Source organism: Diceros bicornis, chromosome 1 (genome assembly GCF_020826845.1).
Source record: "Diceros bicornis minor isolate mBicDic1 chromosome 1, mDicBic1.mat.cur, whole genome shotgun sequence".
Lineage (NCBI taxonomy): Eukaryota > Metazoa > Chordata > Mammalia > Perissodactyla > Rhinocerotidae > Diceros > Diceros bicornis.
Window position 1 is genome coordinate 52,556,469 of NC_080740.1, and position 17,695 is coordinate 52,574,163.

At 53.3% G+C, this 17,695-nt stretch overlaps 1 protein-coding gene across 1 annotated transcript in view; it reads right to left on the bottom strand.

The window, feature by feature from the left end:
* The window catches only part of FSTL4 (follistatin like 4), a 396,568-nt gene that overhangs the window by 115,225 nt on the left and 263,648 nt on the right, over nt 1–17,695 (bottom strand). The gene's annotated exons all lie outside the window — the stretch shown is intronic.

A 17,695-nucleotide genomic window follows, 5' to 3' on the forward strand; every position in this document is an offset into this window, starting at 1 on the left:
CCCCACTTCCCCACCTCCCTGGGATGGAGTACTTCCAGCACCTGGCTCTGCTGAGTCCCAGAGCCTGGGCATGGACTCCTCACCATCCATTCCAGGTGGAGGGCCAATGCGCTGCTTGGGATGGACTGTCTGGGGCCTGGGACTCCTCCTCGTAATTCCAAGGCCAGTTTAGGGCACCAGGTAATAGCTCAGGGTTGGAGAGTCAACATAAAGCAGTGCTGGAGAGCACTGGCTCCAATGGCTCTGCTGCTGCCTGAATGTGTACCTGGGACAAGGAGCCTCAGTGATTTCATCTGTGAAGAGGGGAGAACTGTGCCTCCCACACAGCTGTTAGGAGGATTAAATAAGATATGCACATTCAGGGCTTAGCACTGGCTTAGCACTGAGTAAGGGCTCATAAAATGGTAGCTACTCTCCCCTTTTCATTATTGGAACCACATTTGCTGAAGAGCAACAAACAGGGAAGCTACTTGGTGGGGAAAGGGCTGATGGGGAAGTCTGTCTGTCTGTCTCTCTCCCTCTTGCCCACCCTCCCTCACTAGACAAGCCTGAATGGCCTAATCATTTTCTCTTGTGTTGCTTGTGTTTCTAGATTTTCTTCCAATTTGGGGTCAATTGATTCTTGTCAGAAACAGATGCCCGTTACCATTTCCTCCTGCACGTTTATTTAGAAAAAAAATCAATTGCTGTGCTCAGTATAATCAAATCTATTTGCTCTCTGGGAGTCTCCGTGCTCTGATGAGAGTGTCCCTCCCACTCCCCTAACCTTGCTAGCATCCCTGTTGGCCTGGGAGGATCTCCATTCCCAGGAGCTCTTAGGGCCACCAGTTGGCAAACCCGATTTTCCGGTATGTACAGCTGCACAGGTTTGAAAATAGTGGCCTTTTCCCATCACTAAAACCCCTCCCGCCCACAGGACCATGTGTCAGCCTGCTGGGTTTTTCTTCTTCCTGATCCTGGATAAAGGTCAGTTTGGGGAAAGGTGAAGGAGATTTTGCTCAAATCTTTGCCCCCAGCTCCCAACAGGGTGAAACTGGTCCTGGCAAATGGACAGAAGTTGGATGCAGTACACGAGCAGAGATAGAAGCTTTAGTGTAGCCAGTGATGGAAGTCTCTGTGTGGAGGATCTGCAGGAACCTGCACGGGTGGGGCCCGTCAGGCTTTCCTGGTGACAGGCATTCATGCCCAGATGCTGGGAAGCGGTGTGCATAGTGGAGAGATATGGGGTCCATAGGAAGCTCAACTCAGAAATGCTAGCGTACGATCAGACTCCTAAGAACACGCCACAGCAGGGCCACCTGAAAGAAGGGCCAGGCTGAATCAGATGGGCAGAGAGATCTCATCCTTGCTTGTCCCCCCAACCACCCAATCTTCCTTACAGACCTTGGAGGGTCATAGATCTCCTCTGAGCTGCCTGCTGCCCTGGGCCAGGGGTCTGCAGCTAGTCAACACCTGCCACACTGGCAGGCCAGGGAACCATCGAGGTGAGTTCAGCTGGGCTGTCTGCAGCAACCTCCCCAGGCTCTGCCCCTCCTCTCACATCCCTGCAGTTCACTGTGAGTTCACAGGCTCCTGGCTTCTCCACCCTGCCAATTGCATGGCACAGACCTCCTGGCCAGGAAGGCAAAAGTCTAGACATCAACTTGGGGGAGAGGGGTGGGTACCCCCAGTCTTCAGGGTCTTGCCCCTGCTAGGGCCCACCCTGGCCATGCCCCTCCCATCCTTTGACCAGCATTTCCTCACAAACTCTGTGCCACATGCTGGGTGGCATGCTGAGGATACCATGGAGCTTCCAGTCTTGGGCATCAATGGTGCCCATAGAGGGGGGCTAATGAGGCCGGGGTGAAGGAAGTCTCCCTACAGGAGGGATGTTCAGGATGAGACCTGCGGGATGGGGGAGTCTGTGGGAGAAGGAAGCAGAGGGAAGGGCATGCTGGGCAGCAGGGCTTGCACGTGCAGGAGCAAGCTGTGCAGTGTGTCTGGAGACCCGAGGAAGCTGCTGTGGCTGGGCTAGAGTGAGCCGGGGAGAGGGCCACAAGACAAGGCCGGGGGGAAGCGTGGGAGCTGAGGCAGGATGCCAGGCACTGCAGATCACACTGTGCAAAACTCCCTTTGTCCTTCTTTCCTTCCCTGAAGCCCTCACAGTGCCTGGCCTGTGCTGGGCACGGGGGTCCTGAGATGAAGCAAGGGGCTCCTGGAAGAGAATCTTAAATCCTTCTTTATCTCAGGAGCAGTTGTGCTTTACACGAGCCTCAACCTCAATTAAACCATGGGCCCATGTTACCGAGCTCCTCTAGTGTCCCTATAGCTCTGGGGGCTCACAGGCCCCAGAGGAAAGACACCCTAATGGGGGTATTTCTGCACTTTAGATTCCAAATTCCAGACTCTGTCACTGGGAAGCCCTTGATCCTTTGTCTCCAGCAAGGACGGCCCTCTAAGCTCCCCCCTGAGGCAGGCCTTGGGTTCCAGGATGCACAGCTTCCTAGTAAGGCAAGTAAAAGTGGCAGTTTACCAAGTCCCGGGTTAATTTTTTCATTCACGACCCCCTAGTTCCAGTGTGGGGTCCCATAGGAGTGGTTCCTGAGGTGGAGCAGTGGGCGTTTCTGAATCTGCCAGACCTGGTCTTTAGCTAAAGGCTAGCCACTCTGCTGCCAGTTTTAAACCTTTGTCTTACTATAAAGGAAATACGTGTCCATCGAAAAATACTTGGAAAGTGCCGATAAGTATAAAGAAAGAAAATAAGTCACCCATAATGCCCCTCCCAGAGGCTGGCTAGAGGTTAAGCCAGGCCCTCTGCACAGGTGACACTGAGTCCGTGAGCCAAAAAAGCTGAGCCCCTGGCTGGCCTTGTCTGCTGCATGGGGGCCCTGAGGCCTGGCCCACACAACTTCTGTTTTCTGATCTTCCTCCTCCTCTTAATTTGGGCAGAGGGTCAATACCCAAGGCTTGGGTCCTTCTCGTCATCATGCAAGTCAAGTCATTCCTGCCCACACGCCCAGCAAGGTGGGGGTGTGGAGGGAGAAACGACCTCAGCAGCACTGGCCACTGGAGCGTGCTCCTGCTTGGGTGGGTGCCATGTACTGCTCCCTCCACCTGGAACGCTCTTTCCCCAAATCTCCACACAGCTTACTCTTCACTTCTTCTTGGCCGCTGCTGAAACATCACTGGATCTAAACCAGCCTCCCGCAGCTTCATCACTCTGTGTTCTGCCCTTGCTTGGGGCCAGCCTGGGTCTCCCCCTCATCGAGGGACCCTGGCCCCTTTGAAGGGAATACTGGAGGGGGTGTGGTAGAGGCTTGCGGACCACAACACTCCTCCCTGGTGCCCCGTGGGGGCTGATCGCGATGATGGTGAAAATGGCAATGGCCAACGCTTCCTCGGAGCCCTGAACCAGGGCCCACTCCCATTGCTAGGGCCTCGTGGCCTAGCCTGGAGTATAGTCAAGCTTCCTCACCAACCGATGAGGGATGGTGGGACTTCCAGAGAGGATTCTGGAGAGAAGAACGCTTGTATTGGAGCTGTTGAAGCTTGTGTCTTGAAAGAGCTCACCAGGGGCTGCCAATTTGGGACCTGTAGGGACCTGCTGCATGAGTGGGCAGGACTAACGTCATTTGTACTGTAGAGGTTTCTACTCACACACTTAGTAAGTCACTGAAATATTTCCTCTGTGTCTTGGTGGTTTCCAGGTAAAGAAAAACTGTGTCACCATAAATAAAGGGATCTTTTTGTTTTCTTGGTGACCATAGAGCCCTGTGAGGAGGCTTGGAGAGTCCAGGGAAGTCCCCTCCAGACCAGTAAGCTCCCTGTGCTCTGATGGCAGCTGACACAGCCTATGGTGGGGCCTTCTCGCATGCTTTCTCCCCTCTCTTCTTTCTCTTTTCTTTGGGGCCCAGCTCCACCCCCTCCTACTCACACACAGAACCGCCTCCCTCCCTCCAGCCTCTCACTCTCTGCCTGGTCCTGGATGCTGTTTATGTGAGGCTTGTCCTCTGCCTTAGGTTGGGCTCCCGCAAAGCAGCCCTCAAGACAAGGATCTAGAGCATGTAGCATACGTGGAGATGATCCCAAGAAGCGCGAGGAAGGAAGAAGGAAGTGAGCCTGGGGAGGGGAAAGCCGATAAAGGGTAGGTTGCCACTGTGGGGACTGGGGCTCCATCCCATGGGACCTGGGAGAGACCATGTCGAGTGTGCCTCAGAGTCACCACACTGAGGTGTGACGGAGCAGGTCACTCTTCCACCAACTTCCATCCCCCATGCATTGAGGGTTGCTCCCGGAAGCATTAACGCCCCCACCCCTGCCATCCAGCACTTCTGGACTCCCCAGATGAGGACCCAGCACACTCCTGAGGCTGAAGATGCAGGAACCTGCGGTTGGATGCTATTGGCGAGTGTTATAGGGAATTGTCCGCCAAAGCTGCACATAACCTCTGGGGTTGACTGAGGGAATCAGGATGGGGTGTTATCAGCACCTGCTACATCCCCTCCATGGGACTGCAAGCTCCAAGCAGGTGGGACTGGAGGGGATGGTTACACATGCAGCATTGCAGTGCTAAAAGATTGTTGAATGAGTTAGTGAACATGGTTGAGAACCGAGTCCTGTGGCTCCAAGGCAGACTATCTCATAAAGAAGCCAGGGTGATGGGACCACCCTGTAACAACCTTGTCTGGGGTCCTAAGGTAGAGACGGAATTCCTCATGGGCTGCTATGTCTACCTGATACCAACCTCACTAATGACCATCATTGCAAGGCTGGATGGAGCACTGGGTGGGGAGTCAGGAGACCGGCTCTGCCATTGACTGGCTGTGAGACCCTAGGAAAGGCATTCTCTCCCCTGCTCTTCCTGTCTCCATTTCTCACCTTAGAACGGGGGCAATACTAGCCCCTTACCACCTTACGGCGTCACGATGTGAAAGGAAATGTGAGAGGACTTTGCACTGTCCAGGTGGTCAGTCAGGCCAGAGGGCTTCTCTGGATGAAATGGGTTCTACGCCTCTGGTGAGCTGGGTCATGGCTCATGTGTCATTGTCCCCTTCACCAATGCCTGGCACAGGTGGCCGCTAAATTGGAGTTTGCGGATAAACAGAAGATTCCCTCCTTTCCTTCCCGCCACCTGTGGACATTTCCTCTCTGGAGCCTCTCGGGGAAGGAGGCTCATGTCCCTGTCCTGGTCAGCTTGACACTAATCAGCATCCTCAACAGGCCCTTGGAAGGGCCCGGCCACCCTCCTGTCGCCCTCAGTGCCCTCCCTGCGGCCGTGCCAGTTCAGCCAGCCCCTGGCACTGGCCTCGGGCTTCCCGCCAGCCTGTGTGTGCAGGGCTCCTCCTGCGCCCAGACCAGGCCTGCTTTGGCAGATAAAATATTGATCAGCCTGCTGAGGAGCCCAGAGTGTGATCCTATTTTCCTGTCAGAACTTGGTAATGAACTACATTTATCAAGCCCATTCTCCATGAGAAAGGTCAGCCGCAGATCTGGCTAAGTTGTTATGACACCTCATTAATCTAGTTCCCTCAATAATTGTCCCTCTTTGAAGATTCTAATGTTCTCCCATTGCAGCCACACTCCCTCCACGCCAAGGGGCATTATTACAGCAGGAGCATGGGCACACCCGCATTTAATTTTTTGAGCAAAGAGAGAGAAGAAGCAGGTAGCAGCCTCTGGAATTAAATGTCCATCAAAGGAACACTTTCTATTGCAAAACAAAAGGAAGCAAGGGAGATATTGTGAATATTCCCTCAGCCACGTGTGTTCCTGCCAGCTGTGCCTCACACACACCATCTTCACTCTGGGAGGCAAAGCTTCCGGCCCCAGGTGTGAATGGGGCAAGGGGCCCCAGAGAGTGAAGGGAAGGGGGGTTTGTACAACGTGGGCAGGCTTGGAGACACCACCCAGGCAGCAGGAAGCTTAGATTCTAACTGAGAGTGAGACAAGCCTTGCGATGAAGACCCCTGCTGGAGGTCCAGGTCCTGGATGCGGGAGGCACCTAGATGCAGGTGAGGCGGGCCTGGAGCCAGCTGGCACCAGGAAGGGAGGGTGACGAGGGAGACTGGAAAGGGGCTGGCTCTGCCTGCCTCTCCTCCTCCCTCAAGTCCTTTGGCCTCCCTCTCCAACATGCCAACCCCCATCTTAAAAGGTCCGTCGTGCTCCGCCCCTTCTTCTCTACCCCTGCACTTTGCCCAGCCTTCCCTCTCCGTAACCTATTCATCCACTGTTGATTGTCAGGCTGCCCCGTTACGTGGGAGCCCCTCGAGGCCAGGGACTTGCCTTCTTCCAGGTACATCCCTAGCACGTGGCCTGAGCATCTGTACGTAGAAGGTGCTCATCAAATGTCTGCTGACTGGATGATGTGGAATCCTCGGTGAAGAGGGGCAGCAGGTGGGCTCAGAGAGTGGCTCTGCAGCCCTGCCCTGAGGAGGGGACAATCCCAGCCACCCTGAGCCACAGTGACTGAGATCTGGAACTCTGGAGGGGGCTGGGGCCCATGTCATCCATCATGTCAGCTCCGGGTGGGGGGTGATGGTGCATGTGTGACATGTGGGTGTGGTGGGGCCACTCCAGAGTGTGTACACATAACTGTGCTCACTGAAGCTCAAGCTGCCCTGGGCTTGCCAGGGGATGTGGACCCTAACTCACCCAGTGGGGGCACCCCAAAACCTGCAATGGTGGCCCCACAGAGTGAAGTCCAGCATGGCCAGGCGGGGGGTGGCGGTGGCAAGGTGGTGAGCCACAGAAGGGCTGTGGCCCTGCTGGGCACTAGGTTGCATAGAAGCAGCTCCTTCGAGCCACCTCTGGTGGACACATGCAGCTCCTTGGGAACTGCCTGTGGAGAGGAGGATGGTGGAGGGTCTGCCCTCTTGTTCTCCCATGGCTGGTCGGGACAGCCCTGGGCAGCCCTGCAACAAGGCCAGGCTTGGGGCGTATGCTTGGGTCAGCAGCCCAGGCGGGGAGGCCTGAGGGTGAATTCGGCCATAGCACAGCTCCGGGAAAGGTCCCATCCCACACCAGGGCTCTGATCCTTAAGTGAACACAAAGCTGACCCTGGGGACCCTCTGTGCTCTCAGGGAGGGCTGTATACACAGGCAGAATGGGGGCTCTGGGCAGGTGGGGGGAATCCCAAGGCCGCTGTGAAGACCCCAGCCTCTGATGGCCTCCAGGGCGCTGGCACTTGCCTTACTGGGGCAGCCCTTCACTTCAGGAGTCTCCTACAAATCCCAAATTTATTGGAGAGGGGACTGCAGGATACAGAGTACTCAACATCATGAAGGAACTCCTCTACCATTAGCAGGAGCAACCCCTTTTGGGGATGGGCGTGGGCTAAGGAGCAGAGGGATGGGAACGAAGGAAGGGCTAGGGTGGGGGTTGGTGGGTCATGCTCTGAGATGCCAACATGTGGGGTGAGGGCAGCTCTCTTCCCAAAGCATACACAGGCCATCCCTTCAGAAATGCACAGCAGCCAGCCATGCCCTCGAGCCACATCCACTGGACTCCAGTCCTTCCTCAACCTGGCAGGGTGGCCCAGCCCCTAGACTCAGATCCTGAGACCCTCACCCGGGAGAACCCCCAGAGGGGTCCAGGGGAGAGACGGATGTGCAGGCAACCTGTTGGCTGCTCTTGAGTCTGCTCATGGGCAGGCTCTCCTCCCACCTCCATCCAAACATTAGCAGCCCTGGTTCCCACATTGTCCCCAGCCAGCCTGGTAAGTCATATCACTGCCGTCTGACAAAGCTGCCATCTTTACCACCAAAGCAAACACTTGGCTTAATTGTCTGGCACAGACATCACAGCTGAATGTGGCTGTGTTACATGGGCCTCGGTTGCAATGTGTCATTCTGAGGTCTATTTTGAAACTGCTAAGCTGTGCAAAGAGGAAGAAGCATTTTACTCCCTGATCTAATTTATGAGCCACCATAACTTTACTGGAGTTTAGCTTAAGAGGAACAGATGTTTAACTTGATGTAAATTCATGATCATTAACAATCTTTCTGCTGCCATTTCTAGGAAAATTCAATTGAGAATAAATGCCAAAACCAATGGGCTTATCTTTAGGATACATTTTCGCTATTATGATGCAGTTTTACAGATGGCACTGACCAAGCCACAAAATTCTGAAAATTCCAGGAGATTGTTACGCACACATGATACGGTCTCCTCACAATCCCCAAATAAACATGAACAGCTGGACTACCTGGTGACTCCCTGCTGGCTGTCCCCCAGGGCCTGTGACTTCTGAGCAGGTGGGTCACTCCCGCCCACACTCAAGCAACTGCAGAGGTGTTTATGCCTAAGCTGCAGCTACTGGCTGCTCCCACTACCTGCCAGAAAGCCAGCCTGAAGATTTGCTTCCAGGAGCTCCCTTCCTGAAAGGCTTTTCTTCAAATCTCACTTTTCTGCCAAGGCCCAGCTCCAAGGAGCTGCTTCTGTTTGCTCCAAGCCACACACTCTCGTCTTCATCTCCACCCTGTCTCCTCCATGGACTGTGTTCCAACACCTTTGGCTCTCCTGTGTGAGTGTGTTCACTCTCTTAGAGAACCCGGCCTGGGGGACCCATGGTGGATAACGTCACGGGCCATGAGGGTACTGGTGAGCTGCTGCCTGCCCATGGTTTGGGTGTGCTTGGCCTGCCTCCTGCCCCATTCATCACCCTGAGCTCCATCTAGGTTCCCTCCCAGAACCCAACCCTAGAACCTAACCCTAGAACCAGTAACAGGCCCACTGTACTCATCAGCAGCCCCTCATCCACCCAGGCCCCTAAGGGGCCTAGCGTCAGGCTGGCCAACTGTCCCTGGTCAGTGTCCTCTGCTCTTTTCCCTGGAGTGTCCTTTTTGTCATCCCAGCTTCTTTCAAACGTTCTGGGTTGAAGGTACAGGGCCCACTTCGGATCCACAAGCAGAATCAGCACATCGAAGGCTCCACACAGCCTTCAGCCCTGCCTGGGCCCAACACACATGCCGCGTAGACCACGCCCCTTCTTCCCCACCTGCTGCACCAGCACAGCTCAAGCCCACTCTACTTGCACCCAAATTCTCGGACAAACCCTCAAATTTCTCCCCAGCATCAGATAATTTAAATTAACAAAACCACCCAGACCTTTGTTAGATAAATGGTACATCTGCTCATGAATGCCTGGTTCAACTGATGTTGCTATACAATCTGCCGTTTGACATTTACAATCCCCTCTTCTATCCCTATTAGAGAAAGCAAAATTGGTTGGATTCCTGGGAGAGGGATCCACATACACTTTTTATGGTTGACTGGCATATCTATCAGGTGGTCCCAGAGTGAAAGAGCAATGTTTGAAAACTTGAATAAATGCTAAAGCCCTCCTGGCATCAAGAACTTTCGTTTTTACTTTTGTGTTAGTGGGAAACCCACACACAATGAGGTTTTCTGACAAGTTGCCAATTCTTTCTGGATGGAGGACACTGACTCCTTACGGACTCCCGCTCCCCCGCACTGTCTGGAAGCTCAGGTCCCTGCCCCCTCCCTCCCCGCCCCTCACACAGGCCAAGAGGAGAAGCAGTGGTGCGGGAGCAGGGGACAGCCCCTGGAAGGGAAGTTGGAATGGACCAGGAGGAGAGCGTGTGGGCACCACCCCACCTCCTGCAATTCCATTGATTTTGTTCCTAAGACTTCCTAGGGGCTTCATTCCCCCCAAACTCTTAACCAAAGGGAAGACCCTTGCTACTGAGATGGTGAAAATTCAGCTCCTCTGGTGTCAGTGATGTCCAGAATTGTCGCTGCTTTGAGTTTTGAGCTGCTGTGGTCTTTGAGGGGCCACTGAGCTGAGGGGGACCTCACCCAGAGACATGGCAGGCCCAGGTTGTTGCTGACTCAGAGTGCAGGACAAGGGCTCCTGGTGCCAGAGTGAGGCCTCAGTTCAGGCAAAGCGAGCACTTTGCTCACGTGTGGACGCACGACGCACGCAGGGGAGCTCTGCAGTTGGTCTCCAGAAGGGCAGGGCTGTCCCTGGGAGGTGGTTTGGAATTTTGTAGGTGTTTTTGGTTCTCACAATGATTGGTGGGGCCCTGGTGGCTCTTAATGGGAGGGGCCAGGGACCCTAGGGATCTTGCTGTTTGTAGCACAGTCCTGCACGACAAACTTTCTGGGCTGGCATCCCACACAGATTTTCAAATGTCCCAGTGGATGGTCATGGAAGTCAAAGATCCGGTGACTATCCTCTGAGCCTAGAATCTAACACGATGTTATATACGAAGTGTTTTTCCCCCAGGGCTTGGCAAGGACTTTCCAGGGAGGCACTTATGCGGCATATTATAAGTTTTGTTTACAATTTTTTCAAGAACTGTTCACCATTTTGGAGAATCACACTTCCAAAAGCATGTCACTTGAGTACTCAATCTGTCAACATAATGTGCTGTCACAGGCTCTGTCGGAGCTGTTGTGTTCACAGGATCCACGGGTAGGGGCTGGTGCCTGGCCACTCCGAGTCAGCGTATGGAGCTGGTGTCCCAACGTTTACATACCGAAAGGCATATTTTATGTGAACTATTTTTCTTATATTTCTCCATTATATCCCAGTTTGGGATGAGACATATTCATTTCAAGATAATACAGGGTCTTTACAAAACATTTGCTGTGAAAGTGGCTTAGGGTCTGATAGGGTTCAAAACAAGTGATCTATGAGAACAACTGGAATCTGTGGCCCTAATTGTTTTTTTCTCCATTTTTTTTATTGTGGTAAAATATGCATAACATAGAATTTACCATGCTAGCCATTTTTAAGTGTATAGATCAGTGGTATTAAATGCATTCATAATGTTGTACAATTATCACCACCATCCATCTCCATAACTCTTTCCATCTTATAAAACTGGAATTCTATACCCATTAAACAACAGTCCCCATTCCCTCCTCCTCCAGCCCCTGGCAACCACCATTCTACTGTCTCCATGACTTTGACTACTCCAAATATCTCATATCAGTGGAGTCATACAGTACTTGTCTTTTTGTGACTGGCTTATTTCACTTAGCAAAATGTCCTCAAGGCTCACCCATGCTGTAGCATACATCAGAATTCCCTTCCTTTCTAAGGCTGAATAATATTCCATTGTACATACACTACATTTTTCTTATCCATTCATCAGTTGATGGATACTGAGTTGCTTCCAGGTTTCAGCTATTGTGAATATGTTGCTATGAACATGGATGTACGAATATCTCTTCAAGACGATGCTTTCAATTCTTTTGGGTATATACCCAGAAGTGGAACTGCTGGATCATATGGTAATTCTATTTTTAATATTTTGAGGAACTGCCAGACTGTTTTCCACAGTGGCTGCACCTTTTACATTCCCACAAACAGTGCACAGGGTTCCAATTTCTCCACGTCTTTGCCAACATTCTCTATTTTCTGATTTATTGATAGGAGCCATCCCAAGGGGTATGAGGTGGTGGCCTTACTTCTTTGGACACTTCTTGGTTCTGAGATCTTTAAGGAACAGTGGCAACAGTGTGAGAGTGCACCTGAGTGTGTGTATTGGTGAAGTGTGAGTGTGCACCTGAGAGTGTGTGGTGTTGTGGATGTGTCATGTACACACAAATCCCTGTGCAAGCCCAGACTTGGAAGGCCGAGCAGAGGGAGGCAGAGGGTGCAGAGCCACACCCTTGGGCCATGGAGCCCACCTGGCCCTAGGAAGGCAACTGGTAGCAGCCCCTGAGGAAGAGCTGTCACGTCCATGCACACCCCACTGAGAAGGCAAGAGGTCCCATATGGGCACCACGAGGGCACTGGGCAGGCCTCGCCTCCCTCCTTTCTCCAGAACTGGGCGCTTTCCTGTCTATTCTTCTAGGATACCTCTGGGCAGGGCATGGACACTCCGGGCCAGCAGGTGAGAAGACTGGGGCGAGGGAGGATTCTGAGCCTGTGTCTCTCGTGCCTGGTGCGGCCCGTGGTGTTTTTCTCTCCTCAGTGTTGTCTTGGGTGTTTGCTCAGACCAGTCCTCTTCAGCTTCTGAGCCGAGCCAAAGAGCCACTGGGTTTTAAAGGCAACAAGCAGACCCCTGTGGTGTGAGAGGTGTGTGGACTGCAAATCAGTGCCATTGAGCGAGGGTCTCCAGGCGGGAACTGCCCGAATGTTAATGCATTCCACGTTTCTACCTGTAGAAGCTTTGCTGGGCTCGTGGGGATGTTTACTTTAGAAGGAGAGGTATTAGAGGAAAACTGCCTGAGAATGGTCTCAGAAACCAGGGTCTGCTGTAAGCCGGGGATTCGTGCTGTTATGTGGGCTTGGCAGGAAACGGCATTTCAGAAAAGAATTACCTGAACAGAGGTTTTTAGACCTGAGATGACTCAGAGAAGCTTCCTGAGGTTTGAAGATTTATCTGAACCTCTCTGACTTATATGATTGACAGTAAATCTCAGGTCAAAACAAAACAAAGCAGAACTCCACAACAACTCTGAAAGAGAACAACAGCCATTGAGGGAGAGTTCTGGAGTATTTCCAGCACTGGAGCTGCCAGGAGGAGGATGAGAAGGCTCTCTTTCCCTGCATCTGCACCACTGTTCTGGGGATTATCCACACTGGAAACTTATCAAAATTCGGGCAGCCTGTGGTGGGAGCTGCAGAAACTCTTGTCTCTGTGAAAGTCGGCCCCAGGTGGGACGTGTCTGAACTGATTGCAGGCCGAGGTGGTCCTGGCTCGGAGTCCAGAACCCAGAGGTGGGCAAAGAGAGGAGCCAGGCTGACAGGGAAGGGTGGGCGATGGGGACTGAAGATGAAACCAGGGTGTGGCTCCTCTGAGCGCTCAGAAAGCCCCTCCTCCTCCAGCAAATTGAGTTATTCCAGACACAGCTCAGCCGAATCACCATCTGTGCTGTTCACTCCCCAAACACCGCTAAGGCAGCAGCCCAGTGGGATTCTGTGGATGCACTGACTCTCATTAGATCCACACACTGGGAAATCGCTCGGCCTCTCTTTGCTCTCCTTATTCCTAGGTTCTCAGATCCCTAGAATGGCCTCCTAATCGCCTTATCTGGTGTGAAAATGGATTCAGATGCTTTGTGAGGGTTCAGGACCCACAAGAGATGGGAGTGAAAGGGACCCTCCGGGATTCTCCCAAGGAGAATATTTACAGCTGGGAGCACACCTTGGGGCGGACAGGTGGGGCCAGTGGCCCACGGCTTGAGCTCTTCACACCTGAGACGGTGCCCTGTAAGTGTCCCCATGGATATGGCACAGCATGCCTCTCAGGATTAGCACATTTTGCCTCAGCCTCAGGGAATGTTTACCTGTCTTCTTTTGAGTTGGGCTTTGAAAAAAGTGGTTAAAAATATCATAAAGAACTTTCCATGTAGAAGGGCAAATCTGAAAAATCACCTGGTGAGGCTCAAAAATTGCCACTTAGCGATGCTAACGGTCCCTGATAAAAACAGGAGCCATCAATTAAATAAGTTAACCACATTCTCACCTTGATTTGTGTTTTTCCCACTAATGGTGCTCTGCTTGATGAGTGGAGTGTCCTGGTAAGATTTTCAAGAGTGTGGGGTGAGACACTCTGTCTTTCATTTCTTTTGAGGCCCACAGCGCTCAACACAGGGCCAGGTGCACAGAGGACACTGGATAGAAAGTTCTTACACATGTAGACACACACACACAGAAACACACACATAGCTGTGGATTCGAGTGTGCAGCCCAATGACACTGGTCGTAGGCCAGCAGCTCAGCTCCACCGTCGTCCGTTGACCCCGTTTGCCTCTTGGAGACACCCACACAGCCGGCCCAGCACAAGTCATAGGCCACAGACCCCAAGAGCAGAGGGTAAGGCTCTGGTGTGATGTAGTACAGACTCCTCATTTTATTGATTAGAAAACTGAGGCCAGGGGCCGGCCCCATGGCTTAGCGGCTTAGTGGTTAAGTGCGTGCTCTCTGCCACTGGCAGCCCAGGTTCGGATCCCAGGCGCGCACTGACGTACCGCTTGTCTGGCCATGCTGAGGCGGCGTCCCACATACAGCAAGTGGAAGGATGTGCAACTATGACATACAACGATCTACTGGGGCTTTAGGGAGAAAAAGGGAAAAAGAAAGGAGGAAGACTGGCAATAGATGTTAGCTCAGGGCCAGTCTTCCTCAGCAAAAAGAGGAGGATTGGCATGGGTGTTAGATCAGGGCTGATCTTCCTCACAAAAAAAAAAAAAAAAAAGAAGACTGAGGCCAAGGAACAGTAAGGGGCCTGCCTCAGGGCCCGGGGTATTGGTGATGGAGCCGGGCTATCGTCTGCCTGGCATTTTGTGCCCACACTCTTGGGGGCCTTTCCTGCCAGCTCCACCTCCCTTCTCTTCTAATTCCAGTCTTCTAGCTCTTGCAAAGAAACCCCACGAGACATAAATAAAGCTGTGGGGAAGGATCAAGCAGACTGTGATGGGGAGAGGACAGGATTTTTGATAGCATGAGGAGGATGTTGAAACCGTGCCCAGATGTGAGGGCCTCTTCCTGGGCAAATCTCATATCACTCACACACTGGCAGGTCCTGCCTTTTCCTGTCAATGGCCTAGGCTCAGAGATCCAGGGACTGGGCTGACCCTTTCATCCAGTGCCTGGAAAAATAGGGGACACAAAGATTTCCAGGTCCTTCACTTGAGAGAAGTGACCTAAAGCCAATGCCTAGGGCCAGTGTCCCTTCAGGGGGAGCAGAGCCACACTCAGCAAGGGCATTTCCACATGAGCCAGAGGCTGACCTGGGTCAGGTGGAAGGCAGTGTCTGAAAATGATGGGAAGGAAAATCTAGAGAGATCCATGTTGTGGGTTGCTCTTCAGGGCCCTCAGACAGAGTCGCTGAGTGCAGCTGCTCTTGGGAAGGGCAGAGTGGACTGGACCCCGGCCTGAGCGAGAGGGGCTTCCATGCCTAGGTCTGACCCCTGGGGCATTGGAAGGCCCAGACCCCACCCAGATCCTGGGGCATCCCTGAGGGCAGGGCGAGGCCTGAGAGCCAACAGAAGATCTCTATTTTCTACTCCACTAATCATTTTTACTGCTTCCCTTCAAAAGTCTCTCCTCCTTTGGGTGTAGAGTCTAGGAATGGCCCAATTTCCGAGCTGATGTTGCAGCTGATACTATAAATTCCCAGGTAGTGGCTTTGTGTTCTGAGCATAGCTCTCCCATCACAGTTGGCCTGCACTTGCCACACATACTGGATCACTTTCTCCCACACTCAACGCGGAACTTTTCCTAACCCTCTGGCCTCTGCTCTCCTCCCTGGTGTACCTCTCATCCTGGGCCCTCTCGAAGTGACAGTGTTGGCTTCCACCTCTCTGATTTGTCACATCGTCTTTTCTTTCAAAAGACAACATGAATAGGGTTATGCTTGGTTGGGGACTAGAATGGGTATAGAATGGGTATGGTGAGGGGGCTTCTGGGTGCCGGTAAGATTCTGTTTCTTTTTTTTTTTTTTTGTGAGGAAGACCAGCCCTGAGCTAACATCCAATGCCAATCCTCCTCTTTTTTTTGCTGAGGAAGACTGGCCCTGGGCTAACATCCGTGCCCATCTTCCTCTACTTTATGTGGCATGCCGCCACAGCATGGCTTAACAAGCGGTGCGTCGGTGCGTGCCGGGATCCGAACCGGCGAACCCCGGGCCACTGCAGCGGAGCACGCGCACCTAAACGCTTGCGCCACTGGGCTGGCCCCAAGATTCTGTTTCTTGATCTGGGTGCTGGTCACAAGATATGTTCTTGGTGAAAATTCACTGAGCTATCTACTTACGATTTTTTCATTTTCTTTATGTATTATACCTTAATAACATGCTTATTTAAAAGACGCAACCTGACATTTCTCAATACACGAAAGATGTCAGTGGCTTTGGGTAGAGTGTTTGTCCTTGGCCAGGAGGAGCGAGAGGGAGCTCACAGAAGAGGGTCCCTGGTGTGGGGCAGCAGCAGCTGATCTGGTCCCTGGGGCTCTGCCTTGGGGGCATGGCTCTGATCAATAAACCACTCTGGACTGGGCATCCTAGTCGCCGAGTTGCCTGCCTTCCTTGGAGGCCTTGTTTGTTAGATAGCTCAGGCCTGGGTCTCTGGGGCAGAGCTGGGCATAGGGTGGGGTGTGCGGAGCAGCCTTAGGAGAAGGAATAGAAGAGGCTGAGGATCAAGGGATCCCCACTGCACTGGAGCGCCCTGGCCTCACCCCCACGCTCAGATCCCTGGAGGTATCTGACCCACACTCAGTCCAGGAGCTAAGATGACACCCTCACAGGCCACTGTCCACACTAGCCCTCTGAACAAGGCTCTGACACACCCTCATGTCGAATACCGCCTCATGTCACAGGCCCAGCTGGCAGTAGGTGGCTCTTGGATCAGAGGGATTGGTGTAGAGGCAGCTGCCCCATCAGTCTGTTCTCGAAGAGGGTTTGCCGTGGGCCCTGGCATCAGATGTGGCCTCCTTGGAGGTCCCGAGTGCACAAGGCTGGTAGGTAAGGCCCGAGGAGCTTGTCACAGACCATGCCCTGGCCTGCTCTACCCCCTCTTCCCTCCTGGGCCCCCCAGGTTGCAAAGACTGAAATGAGGGCTCACACCCAGCTGGGACTCGACCTCTGAGACCTCAGCTGTTTGGCTCATGTGGCCCAGAAATGGGCATCAAGGGTCTCCTGCTCCATCAAGATGGACCCTTCTGCAACCTCACCTCACCGTCCAATCATGCCCGACTCACCAGCCAGGATGGGCAGCATGGTTGGCCCTGCAGGCCCAGCCTCACCCCTCCAGGCCTTGCAGAGTCAGTCTCCTCCACCCGAAACCCCTCCTTGGCAGAGTCCTGGGCTGCCCTTCTGGGCACAGCTCAAGTCTCCTCTCCTGGCCAGCTCCCCTCCTCCTTTCTGTGGCAATCAGGGTCCAGACCCTGCACTTGACTTTCAACATTATCTGCCCTGTGGTGCTAACTCTGTTTCTAATGTGTGGTGCACACCTGCCAAGCAGATGGGGCCTGATGTGCCAACAGCAGGGGCCTCAGGGACAGGAAGGGTGTGCACCCTCTCTGTAGTTATTGCACCCACCACGCTCACGATGGATGCTCAGTAACTGGGCATGAACTACTTGATCCTAAGCAACGTGACTTTTGGATAACCTACACTGAGGGAGCAGAGGGCGGTTTACTCCACAGCAGGAGATAATTTATAACATTCTGAATGTCTGGCTTGGCAGAGATGGACAACCCCGCAGCTCACCCCTGCTCTGTGAATTCACAAGCACATGAATTCCTGCCAGGGCTTACCGTAACTCTAGATCTCAGGTGAACACAGGCCAAAGAGGCAGCGGGCAAAGAGCCCTGGACCCTAGCCACTGGGTGGTAGCCCCCTCATCTGGGGGCCCCAGAAAACACACTGGCATCCTCTCCAGCAAAGCTGGGCTGTCCAGCTGGGGGGAGGCTGTGTGGGGGAGGGGGAACGAGCACAGCCAGCCCCGAACAGTCCTTATGTCCTGTCCCATTCACTCAACAGACATGCACTGTCACACTTGGGGTGTGGGCAGGTCAAGCCCTGGGTCAGGCATGGGGGCAGAGAGGGGATGAGGCATGGGCTCTGCTCTCCAGAAGGCTGAGCCCCAGGACATGAAAAGGTGAACAGCATGGCTTGGCTGCCTCCTCCCCTCCTGCAGCTGGGGTGGGGGTCTGCATCAGGGGGTGGGGTGGGGGATGCAGGCCCATAGTGCTCAACTCGGGGAAGCATCCCCCCCAGGAAGGCCCAGAGCACTCAAC